Source organism: Coturnix japonica, chromosome 13, assembly GCF_054131305.1.
Source record: "Coturnix japonica strain WE chromosome 13, WE-NBRP24, whole genome shotgun sequence".
In the NCBI taxonomy this organism is placed as follows: Eukaryota; Metazoa; Chordata; class Aves; order Galliformes; family Phasianidae; genus Coturnix; species Coturnix japonica.
Window position 1 is genome coordinate 16,479,364 of NC_140675.1, and position 17,770 is coordinate 16,497,133.

General features: G+C 39.5%; 1 long non-coding RNA gene across 4 annotated transcripts in view; it reads right to left on the reverse strand.

Annotated features, from left to right (window-relative positions):
• Positions 1-17,731, reverse strand: part of LOC107320860 (uncharacterized) — a 40,216-nt gene extending 22,485 nt beyond the window's left edge. The window contains exons 1-4 of one of the 4 annotated variants that reach the window (XR_001558401.3): positions 16,285-17,731; positions 10,928-11,006; positions 6,161-6,412; positions 4,754-5,109 (exon numbers count right to left, since the gene is read on the reverse strand). This is a non-coding gene — a long non-coding RNA (uncharacterized LOC107320860). Of the gene's footprint in view, positions 1-4,753; positions 6,413-10,927; positions 11,007-16,284 lie in introns of those variants that run through there. The other 3 variants (XR_014934094.1, XR_001558399.3, XR_014934093.1) reach the window with 3 other exon arrangements.
• Positions 17,732-17,770: the final 39 nt, after the last annotated feature.

A 17,770-nucleotide genomic window follows, 5' to 3' on the forward strand; every position in this document is an offset into this window, starting at 1 on the left:
CTCCACCCTTAGTGTACTTTCAAAACTTTTTATTGCATAACCCAGGGAAAAAAAAAAAAAAAAAAAAGGCCTGTGATGCAACACCTGCAACACCAACATTCTAATAGTGCCTCCCCTCAAATGTTCTGTATTAGCATGCTGGCAGAATGGGAAGAACTGAACCACCTGTTTTTTTGTGTAAAACATCATTTTCCACTAAATCAGTGATCAACATCAGAGTAAGATCAAACATTCTCACATTTATCAACAACACAGGTTTCCCTTCCCTCTATATGCTCTCAGTGTACTTTGTGTGCCACCTGAAGACCTGGCCATTACTTAAACATCGGGGCCAGAAAACTCTTAAATGTTCCTGCTCTATCTAGTACTTGCCTAGAATCAGCAACTACAGGACCACTGACATCTTTATGTGTCACATGCTTCTAATAAATAAATAAATTAGGCTCACAAACTTGAAGCTATATGGATGCCCTCCCACTCCAAAGCTTCCAAAACTGACTATGTTAATGGACTACATTAGAATTACTAATTTTAATTATTCTTTATATAGATGCATGTTGAAATACTGATCTCGGCTCAGGAAGAAACACTGTCCATTTTCTCCATGTTCTGGAGCTACTACTGCCTTGATCAAAGCGGTGCAGATGCAAGCCCCAAATGAGGTGAAACAAGCAAACAAAAATCATGCTGATGCACATGCAAGGCTGAACGTGAATCTCATCACCTATGAAGAAGGATAAACCCATGAAGCATGAAGTAATCAGTCTCACTTTGCCTTCAAGGGAAGAACTCAAGTGCATTAGCATCTGGAGTTATCTCTGAGAAGCTTGTAATTTGCACTGCATAACATTCTGATATTCTGAGGATCAATATGCCATAAATTATCTATGCAGAAGATGCTGAGTAATGATAGATCTACAATCTTTAGAGCCTTTCATATAAATTTCTCCTTCAAATATCCTGTTGGCAGAGCTTTCCCCCCGTGGTGGCTGAAATCAGCAGATGTAAGGAGGGCATATCTGCAACCTGATCTAAGACAGGACCTTTCATGTTCCGTGGGTGGGCCTCAGCAGCGTCTGTTTCTAACAAACTAGACAGCACTAGATAAACAGTTCTAAACTGGAAATGTTGAGGCAGCTAAGTCAGAATGCCAAACAGTCCAAATCCTATGTAAGTCTAAATCCAGCAGTTGTGCCTTTTGCTTTCTGTCCTCCTGCCATTTCTAACTTTGGCTGACAGTGTTTCCTTTGGGAATCCAGAAAAAACACACAAATCCCAGCTGTGGTGATGTACTTCCTCTTGGTTAAACAGGCAAAGAGAACTAGATCCACTTCCTTACCACTGATGAAAATCCAGAGGAACTCCTCTAGATTACATTAGTTAATAGGTAGAGGTGATACAGTATAAGTAAAAATCCACTCCATGGCTTTATTTATGACAAGACTCAGACTTGTAGGAGATACTCTTAGACATCAGGGAGACAAAACTTAACAGCAATAACAGCTGATTACAGCCCGAGGTCTGTAAGGTACAACAATTTGCTGAATGTCACAGCATGTTTAAACTCATTTCTTTTTGGAATTCTCACAGAGGAAAACCATTTAGTATTTGTTTGAAGTGTGTAATTTAATTCTTGTTGTCATCCTCCCCCCCCCTCCTTTGTTGAGTTTTCTATAGAAAGGGATGCAAAATTCTACCTGCTTGATCATATTAACTGCTACTTTCATCAATGAATGATCTTATAAAATATTTGGGATACTCAATAGATATAAGCAATATCAAGCTGATATTTGATCATGGCTCCACCTTACCTACCACTTTATTTTAAAAGTTAAACATGAGCTGAAGAAAATAACCTGTTCTACATGGGTTAGTTCAAAGTATTTTGTAATTAGTTCTCCAAAGAAGAGTGAAACAAAAATGAAAGACATCCTAAGAGCCAGACTCATTGAAGATGATATTCTGGCCCAGATTTCAAGAGGAACAAATTTAAATAGCCTCTCTACAACAAAGAGATAATGCTTGTTTTTGGAACCATTATAGATTCACGATGCGAGAGTAAAAATGTGCTTAGTCCTGAAAACCAGGGATTGACAGACTACACTAGGTGGCACTGCTACACATGGCTTAAGTTTCTCTATTGTGGGTTCAAATAAGCTTCGTTTTTTAACAAATACCTGCATTAAGTTTATAAGGGAAGTGTTCTAAAGGAACTTTGGCAAGTAGCAAGGAAGTTCACTTCGCTCTTTGCACTCATGAAGCCTCTAATTGTTTCTGCAAACTACATAACAAGACATGGGTGTCATTACAGAAAATTGAAATGAACAGCTAGAACCATACATGTAAAAAGGAGAAGCAAGAGTAATGGCTCTATATAATTTTTGTGCCACAACTAGCAAGTCTGCTGTTCAGAATCCTGTAATACTATCTGCTATATTAAATGGGACCATATCTTGAGCTATGCTCACATCTTGTTAACGAGTACACTTGGAGCTCACTGCATGTAAAGTTAAGGCATCACCATTTTGGTACATCCCTTCTCCTTTCAGCATAAATATCAGGTTCTATGCATCTAAAGATGCCACCCAGAGTTTAAGATGACAAGATTGTTTGGCAGTCCTGCAACCCAGGAAGCAACAAACTGAAAGCAGACATTCCTGCTCAAGTCATCTTTTAATACCTTTTAGTTTTCATTCATTTCAAGTGTGTGACTTTGTCTTGATCCGGGATAGAGGAAAAAATTCATTGTCTTATGGAAAACTGCAAAATGGAAATGCTGAAATCTATAAAGCAGCTCTTTGGCAGGTCCTCCGGGCAGTGAGTCTAAAACTATTCCAACCAATTGCATCTTTCTTGGAAAGCAGAAAGAATCAAGAAGTCCTATATTATCAAGCATATTCTACCATTTGACTTCAATTAAGAGGAAAAACTGCAATCACTGTTACCTTTTTGAACTTGGAAACTTGCACTGTAAGAAAATGTTGGCACCTTCAGGGTCTGATTGTGTGACAGAGTCCAAAGGTACAGAATTAAACTCTGAAGGCATCGTATTTCATTCCTTAAGATGATGCCAGGCAATTGCATACCAGCCTGTTCTCTTTGCATCCAGGCAGATACAACAGAGGTGCTATGTATTTTTTTTTTAATGGATGACATGAAACAGATGTCTGTGATAGACTACTCCAGAATGCCAAATGGTCTGAGAGGCTGAATGCTTAGGGGTAAGGTAAAACATGAATTTGGCCGATCTGTTCAGGACAGGAACTCTGTCCTCATTCCATCCTTATTTGACAAGCAAATGGCTGGCAAACATCAGGCATATGCTAGGGATGGCAGTACAGGAATCTGAACAAGGGGAGTTCCTATGCAGTACACAGTCTCAGTCGTGTCCTGGAGGATGTTTAATAGATAAGAAATGAAACAAATTCAGTAGGACAGAGGAAGATCTGCAAGTTGGGAGGCAACACTGTCAGCAGAACTGCAAACCAAGACCTGAGGGTAGCCACATTCTCTGGTCAGAGGGACATCTAAGGACAGCTCTCTCGCTCAAGCAGTAGGAATTCTTCCTTGGAAAAAAATGCCAAGTGTATATTTTGTTCCCACAAAATTATTTGAATTTTCACAAGTCAGTGTTTTCCCTCCTGTACATTATGTAAAGCAGTCATTTTAGGTAAAGCCATTAGCAAAATTCCCCATATTAATATACCACCACAGGTTCAAGGTCTGAAAAGCAGTAATGCATTCTTCAAGATATCAAAGAAACAAACTCCAGTAATTCTTTGTATTGCATATAAAATTACATACCACTTACAAGAAGTGTTTTATTTATTTTCATCTACTGGTTGAACCCACACGGATGGCTTCCTCACATTCATGAAAAGCAAGACTACATAGCAGTATGTGAATAAATGTTCACTTATGAAAAGAGAAAGAAAATCTTTCAGTGGCAGAGGAAAGAAGAAAATGAGGGGAGACAGGACACAAATAACCCAGAGATCACAAAAAAGACCAATTAAAATGTTTGCTGTCCTCAACCCCATTAGCACAAAACATTTTCTAAAACTGGGAACCTGTTTGCATCAAAACTACATTTGTTTACAAAACAGAAGTTTGTATTCCAGTATCTACTGGCACATGCAAATATTCCATTCAACACTAAAACTGTTTTTGTCACAAGTAAGCACTACAACTCTACCACTACCATTGTGGATATGTAGAAAACAGTAATACAGTAAGTTTACAAAGCAGCAACTCTGTCTTTGGAAGGGTGGAGAGGGATCCAGATTCTAAAGGAGTCTATGATCTTTACAGTTAGCCATTAGGAGAAAATAAAAACACAGCATTCCAATGGCACAAGCTCTTCTTTCTTCATTATGGATTTAATTATTCAGTATAGAATAATACAGGGGCAGATGGGGCTTCCTTCACCATAGGTGGTCTTCTTTAAGCATGATGTTTAAGCGCAGAGTTCCCTACCACCAGTTGGTAAAGGCAGGTTTCCCAGCAAAGATAAACAACTCAGCACAAGGCAGCTCAGCTCCCATGCGGCCACACCTTGCACCTGGCAGAGCTGCAGGCATTATCAAAGCAGGCATAAAATAACCCACACCAGAAAGCCTGTTTCTCACCTGTCAGGCTGGTTTTAGGTGCACATGAAGGAGGAGGGTGAGGGAACGGCTCTCCAGCACCAGCACTTCAATGAGTTCACTCAGTGCCCACATTTAGAATCTATGGTTTCACAACACAAGTGATTCAATATTTTGAGATTTAGTTTATTATTCTGTGCACTAACTTACAACACAGTTTGTGCCAAACAAAAGGAAAGACAAGGAGACTGCAATGGACAGCCACAGGAAAACTGGAAAATAATCTGGAAATGGATGCTTCTATCACTTACAGAGTAGAAAAAAAGAAATAGACCAAAGAGTAACAACCAACATTTTGAATAAGGATGAGAGTTTGCTGTAGTTCTGGGTTAGATGGCAGATCAAATGAAAAGATACATATCCCCAAGGCCCCTGCTCCTCCCCTGTGACATGTCCACAAGTTCTGATGCCAGTTCCAACCTCTTGAAGCAGTCACTGAGTACTGCCAATCAGCCGCAGCAATCTGTAAGTGATTGTGAATATTCTAGAACAACAGACAACACTTATTGACAGTTGCTTACTTTAGAACTTTTGTTTTGCTGCAAGCTAAAGCTTTAATCCCAGTTGCTAAACACTGAAAGGGTAAGTCAGATGAGAAGGCCTTGCATCACAGGAAAAGCTTTTATCTTCTGCAAATGTGACAGTCAAAAGTTTCAGGGGATAAAAAGCACCAATATAATCTTTCTAAGACTAAAAAAACTTAAAATCTCAGGAACAAAGAGATTTTAGGATCACAAGCTAAGCACCCTATACTGTGCAAGTTAACAATGCATCAAGTAATCTTCTGTGTTCTTGCAGTGGCTATTACAATAAATTTTAATATATTCTTAGATTACATTTTGGGATTACAGAATAAAATATCCAAATCCTACATCTTTCCCTTCTGCCTCCTGTGAAGGACAGTGCAGAAATATGCACATTATAGGACTGACTGAAAGCCTCAGCATGGCTTATATACACAAGGGGAAGAAACATTGTACAGTACTGGCTGACAGTATAAAACAGATTCCATATGTGCAACAGTGAAGTGGTTGGAAAAAGTGAATCATCTCGTACAGAATGTGATGCACAATTGAGGACATTTAAAACACACACAAACACGGACTCAAAACGTCATAGCAGCCCTCACTCATAGACGGACTCTTATTTGCGGAAGGAAAACGCAAATTTCTTAAAGCATGTTTTTGTCAGTATTGTACTTTTTGTCCTACTGGGGTGTCTGAAGTCATTGTTACCAGGCGTAAGTAGTGATTAGCAAATGCATATTGCTGCCATACACCAGCATGCTTTGGGCTGAAGATGCTAAACTGGCACTGTACAGTATTTTGTGGTTAGCAAAAAGAGAGATAAGAGCTCTTGCTGTACATGTTTTGATTAAGTGAGAGCCTGAAGCAAGCAGTAAAGTCAGTTAACTCCAAAGATGAAGCAGATTTTTAAAGTGCTGATAGCAGTCCTAGCAAATCTTCTTGCTTTATAGTAAAGCCTCATGGGAGAAAATGAGTAGTGTTGTATACCTCAACGGACTCACTGTCTCCTTTCATTTCTACTTCAGGACTGCAGGTTCCTTTTCACCCCTTGTTTACCCTGAGGCAGCTGCCAGAGCCAGCTCAGTGCCTGGTCCTACAGGCAAGGTGGGGAGGCACTTGAGTTGTCCACTGAGCCAGTTTAAGGGCACTTCTCTGGGCTGAATTTCAGCAGCTGTTCTCAGCACTTTTCTTCTGGGCTGTAACTAGTGAGACGAGGAGTCAGCAACGAACTTATGCCAACTGGAAAGGAAGGAGAGTCAAACAAATGCTATAGGTTAAACACGAGGGGTGCTGAGCAATTAAATGAGGATGCTATCTGTTATTGAACACATACAGACAAACTGCGGAAAGCATTCACAATGGTGGCAGCAAGGTTGTACATAATTAAAACAGGGATAGTGGGAAGAAAATATGGGAATAGTTTATATGATATAATTTAAGAGACCTTCAAGAGGCTCACAATGAAAGGAGATTAAGCTGCTTGATATGGTTCACCCAGGCTCAAAGCACTGAAGGACTCAAAATCTTCTTGTACTCTAGTACAGTCTTTCCAATACACTAGGAGAGCAGAACTAATTTTAGTCAAATATGGGAAACAAGCTAGTATGAAGATGGCTAAATCATGTAAGTAAAGATAATAGAAGAAGAAACTTACTGCAGCTCTAGGATAATTCATATTCAAGCCCTTATGGGGCATAAGTAGAAACCTGCTCTTACTGGGTTGAGTAGAACCTGTTCAAATTAAAGGCAGAATACCAAGTACATTTAATCCTAAATAGATTTAAAAAATAAAAAAAAAGTCGTATCTTCAATAGTGAAAGGGCAGCAGTAGCTTTGTCCTAAGCCACATTCACAGAGTTTGAATAAAAGGTAGTCATGTGGCTAACAAAATGGGACATAAGTAAAGAGGAAGAGAAATACATTCTGGGATGATGATTGGAGGTACTTCTATGCAACAACAGCCTCTTGGGCAGGACAAGTAGTGCAGTGTCAGACAGATGTTCATTAGCTCTGATGCAGAGCCCAGTGGGAGGAACTAACATGCAAAAAGTCTTCATTCAATTTGTAGTGTGTTCAAAGCAGACCATGCTTGTTACAGCAAACAAATGCACCTAGAAACAGAAGTTTGCATGCTGGGAGCCAATGCTACATTTTCTTAAGATGTGGTAAAGAGTTCCCCAGGGGCTTCTGCAATACCATCATGAACTGAATGAAGAATCCTAGGACAAAGAACATCAATGGATTAGAGTAATGGGAAAACTCAGATGAGAACACAGTGGATGAATGACTCAACCCAAGAGACTCTACATATTCTTTCAGGAACAATTTAAGAATCCCATACAGCTTTTGAACTGCTTGAGCAATTTAAAAGCTAATAATAGAACCTTGCTACATCCCACCAAACCCACAACCATTTGCACCTACAAAGCGTTGCTAGGTCCATATTTTCACAACAAGTAAGGCTGTTTTGATTTGCAAACTACAATGGTTTCCACATACCAAGAAGGCCTATAAGGACAAGACCTTTACCTTCCAGCACCTTCTGCAGAGCAGCACTTCAGGTGAAACTAGAGCAGTCCTGCAAGGTTGTGGGAGAGTAGAGAAACAGGCTAAAATGTCCTGCTTGTACAGTGGAAATAAAACAGAATGACTGAGAAAATAAACAGAGCTTATAGCTTTTGACCAAACAGAAGGGTAAGAAGGCAAAGAATCCCTTCATTCCTTCTTTCCAGCTAGAGAATCAACAAAGTAGCAACAGTGAATATTTTGGTTAACTAGTTTATCTGAGTATGAATAGTTCTAAAATATGTATTACAAAATAGGCAGAAGTTTGAAAATGATATAACCACTTTGGCTTTGGAACAGTAGAACTAACTGTAGAATAACTGACTGCATGTTAGCAGCATTGCTAAAATTGGGTATTTTACTCCAATTTTTAAATATTTAAAATTTTGATATTTATTGCACTACTAATGACCAGTCTGAATGCCATCACAGTCTGATTTTCTAGCAGTATTCTTCCCTTCAAACTGTGTATGCTAACCGGCCTTATGTCCTTAAAGGAGGTGGATATTGTGAGATGTCTCATTCACTAGCCAACATCTTCATCATTAGGGCAGAAAGTGGAAATTGCTAAAACAAACAAACAAAAACAAAAACAAACACCAAACAAACTATTTAATGCCCCACTTTATTATTTATTCCCTGCATTGTCTAATCTCTTCCAACATCTGCTCAACAATGCAGTCTGTCTGACAGCAGCTGGCAGACACAAAAGCAGACTGGGCATTATGTAGCCTTGTTATCTAGGGTGAAGTTCTGTTCTGTTATCTGTTCTTGGGGCACCTCTCTCTTTGTATCCCTCCAGCATTAAACATGATATGGGAGCAACTTCTATTGACCGAATTATGGAGGACTAGTAGTACTCATAGTGTAGATCTACATTATCTGTATGTTTAGTGAACACACATTGTAAACATGTATGTGTAGTGCTTATATGTGCCTGTATAGTTCAGGGATTGTGGTTTATCACTGAAGAGTTCACAGTTCTTTGCAAACCATCACTCTGGAAGAAAAGAAAGAATGTGACAGGGAGAGGAAAATCTGTAGTATAGTAGTTGCACCACCTAAATAATTCAAGAGATTCTGGAACAGATCTGTCAGCAGACAAGGGTTACTGTGGGAGTCCACAGCAAACAATTTAAAACTTACTTGACAAAGATTTGTGCATGTTTCTTTACAAAAGGCATTCTTACTTTTATGCTGAGATGATGTCCAGCTCTCCACTATGACTGGCTAGAGATCTTGTGCATTCAGTGACTTCATAAATCATTAATGTACTGAAAAATGTTTGCTAAGCAGTAAATCTCTTCAAAGAGGGATTACTGTTATCAACTAAAGGTTGAACAGGACAGTCCCTAAAGAATTTTAACACCCTTCCTGTGAATTTAAACTGCAGATTGCAGACTGCTTCACTGTTTGCTCTTCAAACAAAGTGGCAGTTGGATAGTTAGCAGTCACAAGCAATTGAGGCATGTGAAGTAAAATTACTGAATGATATTTAGGACCATGCTCTTGGTTAATTCAAGTTTATTAAAGCATATAGGAAAAGATTTTTCAATGTTTTTCAACAAAAACATCTGATACTTGTGAGCTCTGCTTAACTCATTGAACTTGTACACATTGAATGTTGAGACACAGGGAGTAAAGACAGTTCCATGCTGGATTATCAAAAAGGTTATTTCTTTCTCTGCAAATTTATCAATAGAACATGTTGGAAAAATGTGAATTTGAATTCACTTACAGTAACATGTAAATACTTCCATAGTAGTTACTAATAAATGGTATCACTGATCTAAAACATTCATAGCTAATTACGAAAAGTGATTAGTGCATCAATTCACTACAAGCACCACCACATTTGCCAAAAAACACCCATCCATTTTTTTGTGACTTCCATGTTCATCAGCTTTCCACAGGCTTGCATGTGGAAGTGTAAAAACTGTATTGTTTTACATATACCTTACCTAGTGCATGAGGTGAAAACAAAGTGCTGCTACCAGATGAAATAACCACATGTACTGCATAAACTATGAAGTCACAGGGGAAAATGAGAAGGTAGTTTTATAGATATAGTTACCAACCACTGTAGGAGATAATTTACTGTCCATGGCTTTCTATCTTAGCACATCCACATTCTCTTGGTCATAAAAAAACTACAGTGCATCACTGTTTCCTGCCACACAGAGAAGCACGTGAGCATTACTAATCTCTTTCCAGTTCTTTGAAAAAATGCTGAGACTGTAAATAGAGGATGAAACCTTCTATTTTTTTCCTAATTTATACTGTTTATGAATTCCTTGACATGAGGTCAACACCAGTGTACGAAGTTACCTTCTTATGTCTGTTCTTAGCTGAGACTATTCTTATATCTCAACTTCCCCTCTGCTTTGTGCTGTTTAAGTCTTAATCTACTCTCAAAGCCTTCTTCAGATGTTATATGTCCATTTCCTGAATTATACTTTTGCTTACCACGCATGGACAAAATAGGTGCAATCAAAATGTGTAAACTTTAATAAAATGGAAATACTATCTCACCATGATAAATTGACAGATTCAACTGAGCCAAACAGGTCTTATGTAACATTCTTCTAGCACTCTTATGATAACTTACGGCACTGTGCCACAGGGAACAATTTTCAAGAGTATACTATGACATACATAAAGAAACACAGAGCTTCAGATTATGAATTTATACATAACTGGGAGGAAGAAAATCTTATTGCTGTTGTGCAACTGAGTGCTGTAATTTCTTCATGCCTAAGAGATATTCTAGGTTATACTAAAATATAAACTGTATATCCTGAATGGTTTGTATTGGATATTATTCTCTTCACATAGGGATTTTTAGAACATAGGTCCTTCAGCTTCACAGATCTAAATTCCTAGAGTAGCCTCTGCTCACGTGAACACACTAGAGTAGAAATAGCAGGAAATGGCTGACACATACTATTCACATTCTATGAATGTCTGCCATTTTTAGAATTTTCTGCTTCCTGGTATCTGTAATGATTCACTTATCTGCATCTAAGCCCTGGCTAAAAAGAGAACTAATGAAATAAATATGTCATTTGATCCTGAAAAATAGACATTGCCAGGAAACCTTGCGGCAGTCTCACTATCAGACATGCTCTGGTGATCTGCATAGTGAAGTGTCATGCAACTCACCCTTGCAGGTGCTGCAGTGCTACTCACCAGACACAGCTGCTGTGGCATCATGCTATCATCTGGCTTCCCTGCTTCTCCCTCCTGGTGTTACATTTCATTGTGCATCCTACAAAAAAGCATTTGTTTAAGCTGGTGAAAAATAGAAAACTGGATGGCAGGTAAATGCAAAGTCCAAAAAGGGAAAAAAAAAAAAAAAAAATTAAAAAGTGCCCTTTTACCAAGCTTTTATGTTTCAGAACATGTCCAAGAAAAGAACTTGACCCATTTGGTAACTCTACAGGATAAGTACATCCAGTGACTTATAAAACCCATGTGGAAATGGGAGCTCCTGTTATTCCTTTCCTGAAGAAATAATTAGGGTTTTATCTGCTATTAATTATTTTTGAATATTCACACACAAAGGAGCTTTGTGCAGGAACAAAACTGAGATACAGAGTCTCTGAAAGAGGAAGAACTGCAAGGCTAGATGTTATTGAGAATACACTTTTCCACACAGAGGACTGTAAACACTGCCCTACGTGATGTTTTAACCACAGAGAAAAGAAAACAACACAGTTTAGATGGAATTCTTAAAAGGAAGAAAACTGAAGCTGTTGTGGTTTTCAGAAAGCAGCCCAGCCTGGGCATTCTGGCCACATCTCCTTCAATCTGAGCAGCCCACATGCAGCCAGCAAGACATATGTTTCCTTACAGCTGCCAGGAATGCAAGGCAATACTAGACAAGTCTAGACTGATCTTGGGATAAATGCAAGAAGTAAAGCAGTGGATCCAACTGTGCGGCGGATGACATTTGCCTGGCAAGGGAACAATTGCAAGTGCTCAAGTCCTAGAATGGGGTGGATGGGAAGAGGGAGGGAAGAAGAAACAGCTTTCCCAGAAGTGCTTTCGGTTCCAGAGAATTCACTTCCAGAGAATTCACTTCCCATCAGGGAGAAATTCAGTTCAGCTAAATTTGCTCTCATCTCTATTAGACAAATACTCCCCCTTTCTCAACACAAGTATGTGCAGATCAAATTGAAAAGCTGGGTCCTGAACACAGCTACTGTACAAGTCATCTAGATTAATCTCACTTGGTATTTTCTGTTTCTGCTAAATACACCAGATTATGCTCTGAACTGTCTCTCTCTCCTTCTTTTTCAGGCAATTCCCTGATGCCCCTTCAGTTACCAAACTCCATAGAATCAAAGAATCATAGAATAACAAGGTTGAGAAGGACCTAAAAGATCATCTAGTCCAACTGTCCTTCCATTACTGTTGCTACCGTTGCACTTATATGCAGAAACCCACACTTTATCTTATCTTACCTCATCATAATGATACTACCTCTTACAAATTAAAGTTTTAATGGCTTAAAATTTACAGTGCTACTCCTACCTTCAACAAAGTCCTGCTCCTTGATCTAAATCCTGCTGCTGTCCCATTTGCTCCCAGTGGTGGCCATTCAGATTGCCCAGCTAATCTACCCATCGCTAAGGGTAGATACCAGCCATAAGCTAATGGCCAGTCTGGAGAAACACAGTCTGATTTCCCTTTGAATCTCCCCTTTACAAGTATGTGTTTCCTTCTGGTGGAAACAGGGAGCGGGTCAGAGGGAAAGAGGAGGAGGGCTGTGCACAGCCACTTCTTCAAGCAATGAAGACAGACCTTTCCAATTAGTTCTTTCCTCCACAGCTTCAGATTTTCCTTCAGTAGTCTGCGTCTAAACTCATGAGTATCTCTTGCCCATACCTTTTATGTGAAACCGATTTTTACAGCTTGCTCCTGCACTGTAACTTGTGCTACCTTCCCAAAGTTTAATTAGAATCAGAATATATATATATAGGCATTTGAACCAGTATGATGGCATCTTAGCATTGGCAAGTACCTACATTTAAAACACAGGAGTCAAGTCACAATCCATTTCAAAATTGGCTTAAAAAATGACAGCTTTTATATAACAAAAATATTTCCTTCTTTTATTTATTTTCTTTTTAAATTGGATATGAGGGTAAAAGGCTTTCTCATATTCCTATGATTATCTTTGAGAAAACACTAAATGCCTTGAGACTCCTAATGTTGCAAGAATTACAACACACTGCCGTCTCCTAATACCCTCATGCACTGTTTATGTAGTAGAAATTAAAATGTAAAATTTGCATGATTTGTTAATACCTTTAATTTATGCTTTTTATTAGAATTGCCTGTAGCTTGCTAAAAACTATAGCTATTATTAATGGCGAGGCTCATGTTGTGTCCATTTAATATTAATTCTTGCAATCGCTATGAAAATAAATTCCACTCTGTGAAATGTTTTAAAAGTGCACAGGTCCAAATCGTGCCTGTGGCAACATCCCAATAGAACAATGAGATTTAGAAATGAGTATCTGAGGTCAGAGTCTGTTTCACTGCTGAATGCTCACCCAAGGAGTTAAGGGCTTATTGCACTGACTTCAGTGAGTTAAAACCTGTAGAGGCTGTTTTCTCCCTGCAATGCCTTTACTTTGAGATTTAACAAAGTGATCATTAAAATACTGAAACTTACATCAGACTTAAGTAGGGGCAATATTCTGATGGAGACATACTATAATAATAAACAAAGATAATGAATTTCCACATGGACTCTGTAGTGTGTGTTCATTCTCAGACAATATATTAATCCAGAAATTCTTTTCAGATGATTGGGTCCCTGGACTGGAATTTTTATGTGCAGATATTTGGAAATGTGCATATGTATGTGTGCACCAATTTTAGGGGGGCAGTACGTCTGCACAGCAGACTTGCCATTTAAGTGAGAAAACTGCAGGAATGCAGTAGTTTGCTGCATGGGCCTGTCAGCAAAAACATCTTGTAGATGTCAGAGTCTAAATATTTATGGGTATGTTTTACAGAGCAGATTCATACAGAAAGATAGCATTGTCACGAGTGAGCTGTTTGTCACTCCTTTTGCTGTAAATGGGTACGTTTCCTCATGTGTCTCGTCATTACTAAGAAATGAGAATGCTAAGTAGCTTATTTCACTTTACAGTTCATGTGAAGAAATGATTTATTCATTTCTTACATTCTAAACATTTGATATTACTTGAAATGTGCTGAGAGTTATCAGTTCTCTTCAGGAGCAAACAGGCGTGTTTTCTAATTCACTCTTAATGACTTCTGAGTGGTTCAAGACTTTTTTGGGTGACAAGGTCAGTAACCAACTGACGAAATATATCCTTTTATCTAAGCAGCACAAGTGGCTACTTTTCAAAATAGTTTTTTATTGTGGGCACTTTGACCTTGTTTTGAATTTTGTTTGCCCAATCATATCCTAGTCTTGCCATTAACCACACACTTCTACAGATTTCAAACAATGGCAAGTTTTCTCTGGCCAAGTCCTTATTACCTCTCTTGTTAATAACAAGATCTAGTCTACAGTATTCATCTCTCTAGCACAGTGACTGGTTAGAAGTTGTTTTCTTCTGCATTTGATTTGTAAAGCTAATATGTTTAGACGGTTGGGTTGCTATTGTGATTGTTTTGGCAGGATGGAAAGCAACGTACAGCTTTATTTGCAATGTATGAAGCCCTTGACGTGCTGTACTGTACTTCAGAGACTCCACAATTTATTTTTTGTTGTGGCTTGTCTTTAGTCCTTGCCAATTTCTTTCCTTTCCTTTTCCAAACAAAGTCAGGGCTGACAAATCCTAACGCTACAGAATTTTAATAGCTAGATCCAATTACTGAGCACATTTTGTAATTTACCATTGTCCTCACTACTTTGGACCCAGAAAAGCTCTGCAAATGGGCTCCAGAAAGGTGACACTGTAGCCAACATACAAACCAAAATGTCCTCCGGCCTTAAAGGCTTCTGGAATCAGTGCTTTTGTCACCATTATCCATAACCATTCTCTGCTTTCAAAATGTTCTTTTAATGAAAACACATAGCTTTGTCTGATCCAGTAATAACATTTCCAGGGGCCGCAATAGTTTGCTTTGGCTAGTTTTTGTCAGAATTTTTATTGGTTTCCGTAAAGTAATTACAATGTTAATACAAAAGGAGCATTTTTCAAGAGAACACACAAGAGTGGGGATGAAAAGGAAGGGTGAGCTTTTCCTTTTCATTTAAATCCCCTTGACTGATGTGCAGGTTCTGCAGATCAGCTTGGGAAACAAAAGGAAACTTGGAATTAATATACACTATATATGTTTGCTGCATTAACAATGGAACAGAGCTCTGTGATATGCTGTGCTGTTCATGCCCAAGCCTTCCACTCTTTTCAGTGAAGCCTTGCTGTAGCTACCTAAAGGCTTTCATTTATTTTCTGGCTTTATTATTATTATTATTATTATTATTATTATTATTATTATTATTATTATTATTATTATTATTATTATTATTTTGTGATGGAGGGACTCGCACATCATTTGGTTCAGAGGGTGACAGCAGAATAAGTGGTAGTTGGAGAAGCGTATTAATAGGTATGAAGGAAGGGAGTAACAAATTTTTTTCGCACTTCTCAGGATTTCATAAGTTTTTTCAGAACTTCTTCCAACAGCCCTGTTCTAAACTCAGCAAGCCTAAACATGGATTTCAGCACTCAAGAAGTCAGAGATTGCTGGGAAGCTGAAGCTCTTACTTAATCTCATAATGATCCATTAAGAGGGTGGTGGAAACATTCCCAGGGCTGGAGTAGGTAGGAGTATGTAAGGTGTTTACCAAGGACCCACCAAGGATTCTAAAGGTGAGACCCTTTTTATGGGTATACCAGAGCTCTGAGGGATGAAAGTGAAAAGCCTCCTTAGTCTTGCAATGTTGAAGATGGGCTGAGTGCAAAGCTAAGAGAACCCTGGTGTGCCTCTGTGGGTAGTAATGTACCACATTTGGTGCATAAATATTTATCAGTAAGACCAATGTTTTACCCTGGATTTATGTTATATAGACTTTCTTGGTCATGATGGCCTGCATTTCATTTATAAGAGTGAATCATATACACTGGGAAAAAGGCTTTTTTTTCTTAGTGCATCTTTCCATGTAAGCTTGCCAAGGGAGAAGGAAGCCTTCCACCTTTGCCTCCACAGTACTATCCTTCATGCAAATGAGCCAAGAGGAGTCAGACCAAAAGGTCAACAGCACTTTTCATACGCTCAGCATAACCTTAAAAAAGAACTCAAAGCTCATCAATGCAACATTAAGCCTGAAGAGTAAAACCTGGATAATTTGTTCCCAGTTAAAGCCTGAAGTGATCTGGCACTGTGTTGATGTTGCTTTAACAATACTTCTTCTTAGCTTCTAGCTAAGAATGAAATATGGTTGACAACTATACAACAATTAAAAACACAAGTAATAGAAATTAAAGAAGAACCAAGACTATTTTTACCACTAAATATTGCTCTTTTTTCTTATAGGAACAGTATTATACACTTACCAGCAGGCAATGCTTTTCACACAGTACATGATGAAGTAGAACAGTCAGTTTTCCTCTTTTTAGTCACTTAAGTTGTAAGAAACAACATCTTTTGTTTAAAAATCAAGTGTTCTGGTTAATACCACAATTCCACTGGCAAACCTGGAGGGAATATTTGGAATGATTTCAGCTCTAATGCTTTGGTCAGGTGCTTTTGCTCCCAGTGTTCAGCCTGGCATATTTCCTTCCCAAAATCCCTGGGCATATGCAAGCAGGACCACATCTTCCACTGCCACTACCAAGTCTCTCCCTTTTGCTCCTTCAGAGCTATGATCATCCCTCTTATAACCACTTGGTGTTCCAAATCCTGTCTTCACTACTAGAGATGTTGGAAGGATGAAAGGAAGAAGTCACAAAAGCACTCTGCCAATCTCTCCTACCCAGAACTTGGGATTTATGGGGTAGTAGAAATCCAAAGTTGTACAGGTGAGACTGTTTATGACACTGGATGCTCATATGTGTAGTTATGGTTGTAACAGAGAGAAAGCTAATTTCAGACTGAAAATGACACACCCAGAGGGATTTCTATGTCAGAGAATGTCATCTTCTCAGTTGAATTGCCCATAGTGTTTGAAGCTGATGGAACTTAGATTGCTGAAGCAATCTTTTCACCACATTGCTGTAATTCCACTCCTTAGCAGGACACGAGCTTGCTGACAGCTGTTAATGTCCACTAGTCCAGAGGGAGTGCAGTGAGGCAATGCAGGCCGTGCTGTTAGCTTTTGGTTAGGCACTAAGTGGGCTTTGCTCAGCAGAACAGCAGCTATTTGTGCAAAGACTTTAAGAGCCAACTTTGAGCAGTGTTAAGAACTGATTTTGATCAGCACACGGGACCTCAGCCCTCTGAGTGAGCACAGGGGCTCTACCAACACAAAAAAAAATCTGCTAGGCAACCAAAAGTTGTCTTTGTGAGTGAAAGCAGCATCGCCTTCCTGCGAGCAGTCATTATTTTGTCCATTCTGTCATGCAGTTTGTGAAAGTTAAGCTGGGAACAGACACGGGTCAGGACTGACTTATTAACAGCGATGGCGCTGACCAAATCTCCTCAGAACTCGTGAGGTGCTCGGTCACCAAAGGGACGACCTGAAGGGCGCGGAAATGGCTTCCTAAACCTTCCCCCAGCTTTCCTTATTCAAGAGAGATTTCTGCGAGCTCCACTTCAGCGGAGCTACGGTCTCCACGGAGGAGGCTCTGCCTCAATACGGCTCTCGCTTCAAAGCCGGGACCCGGAGCTCCTCGTACCGTGCCCTCCCGGGATGGAGATCGGGCGGTTCCTCACAGCGCAGCTCCCCACGGAGCCGCCGCTCCCGCCGAGGTGCCTCGCCCGCCTCCGGACTGCCATCCCCGCGGGGCCGGGGCGGTGGGGCCGAGCTCACGGGACGGCTGCGACCGCGGGGCGGAGTGGAAGCGGGCGGGGAAAAGTTTCTCCCTTGCTCGCCCCGTCCCT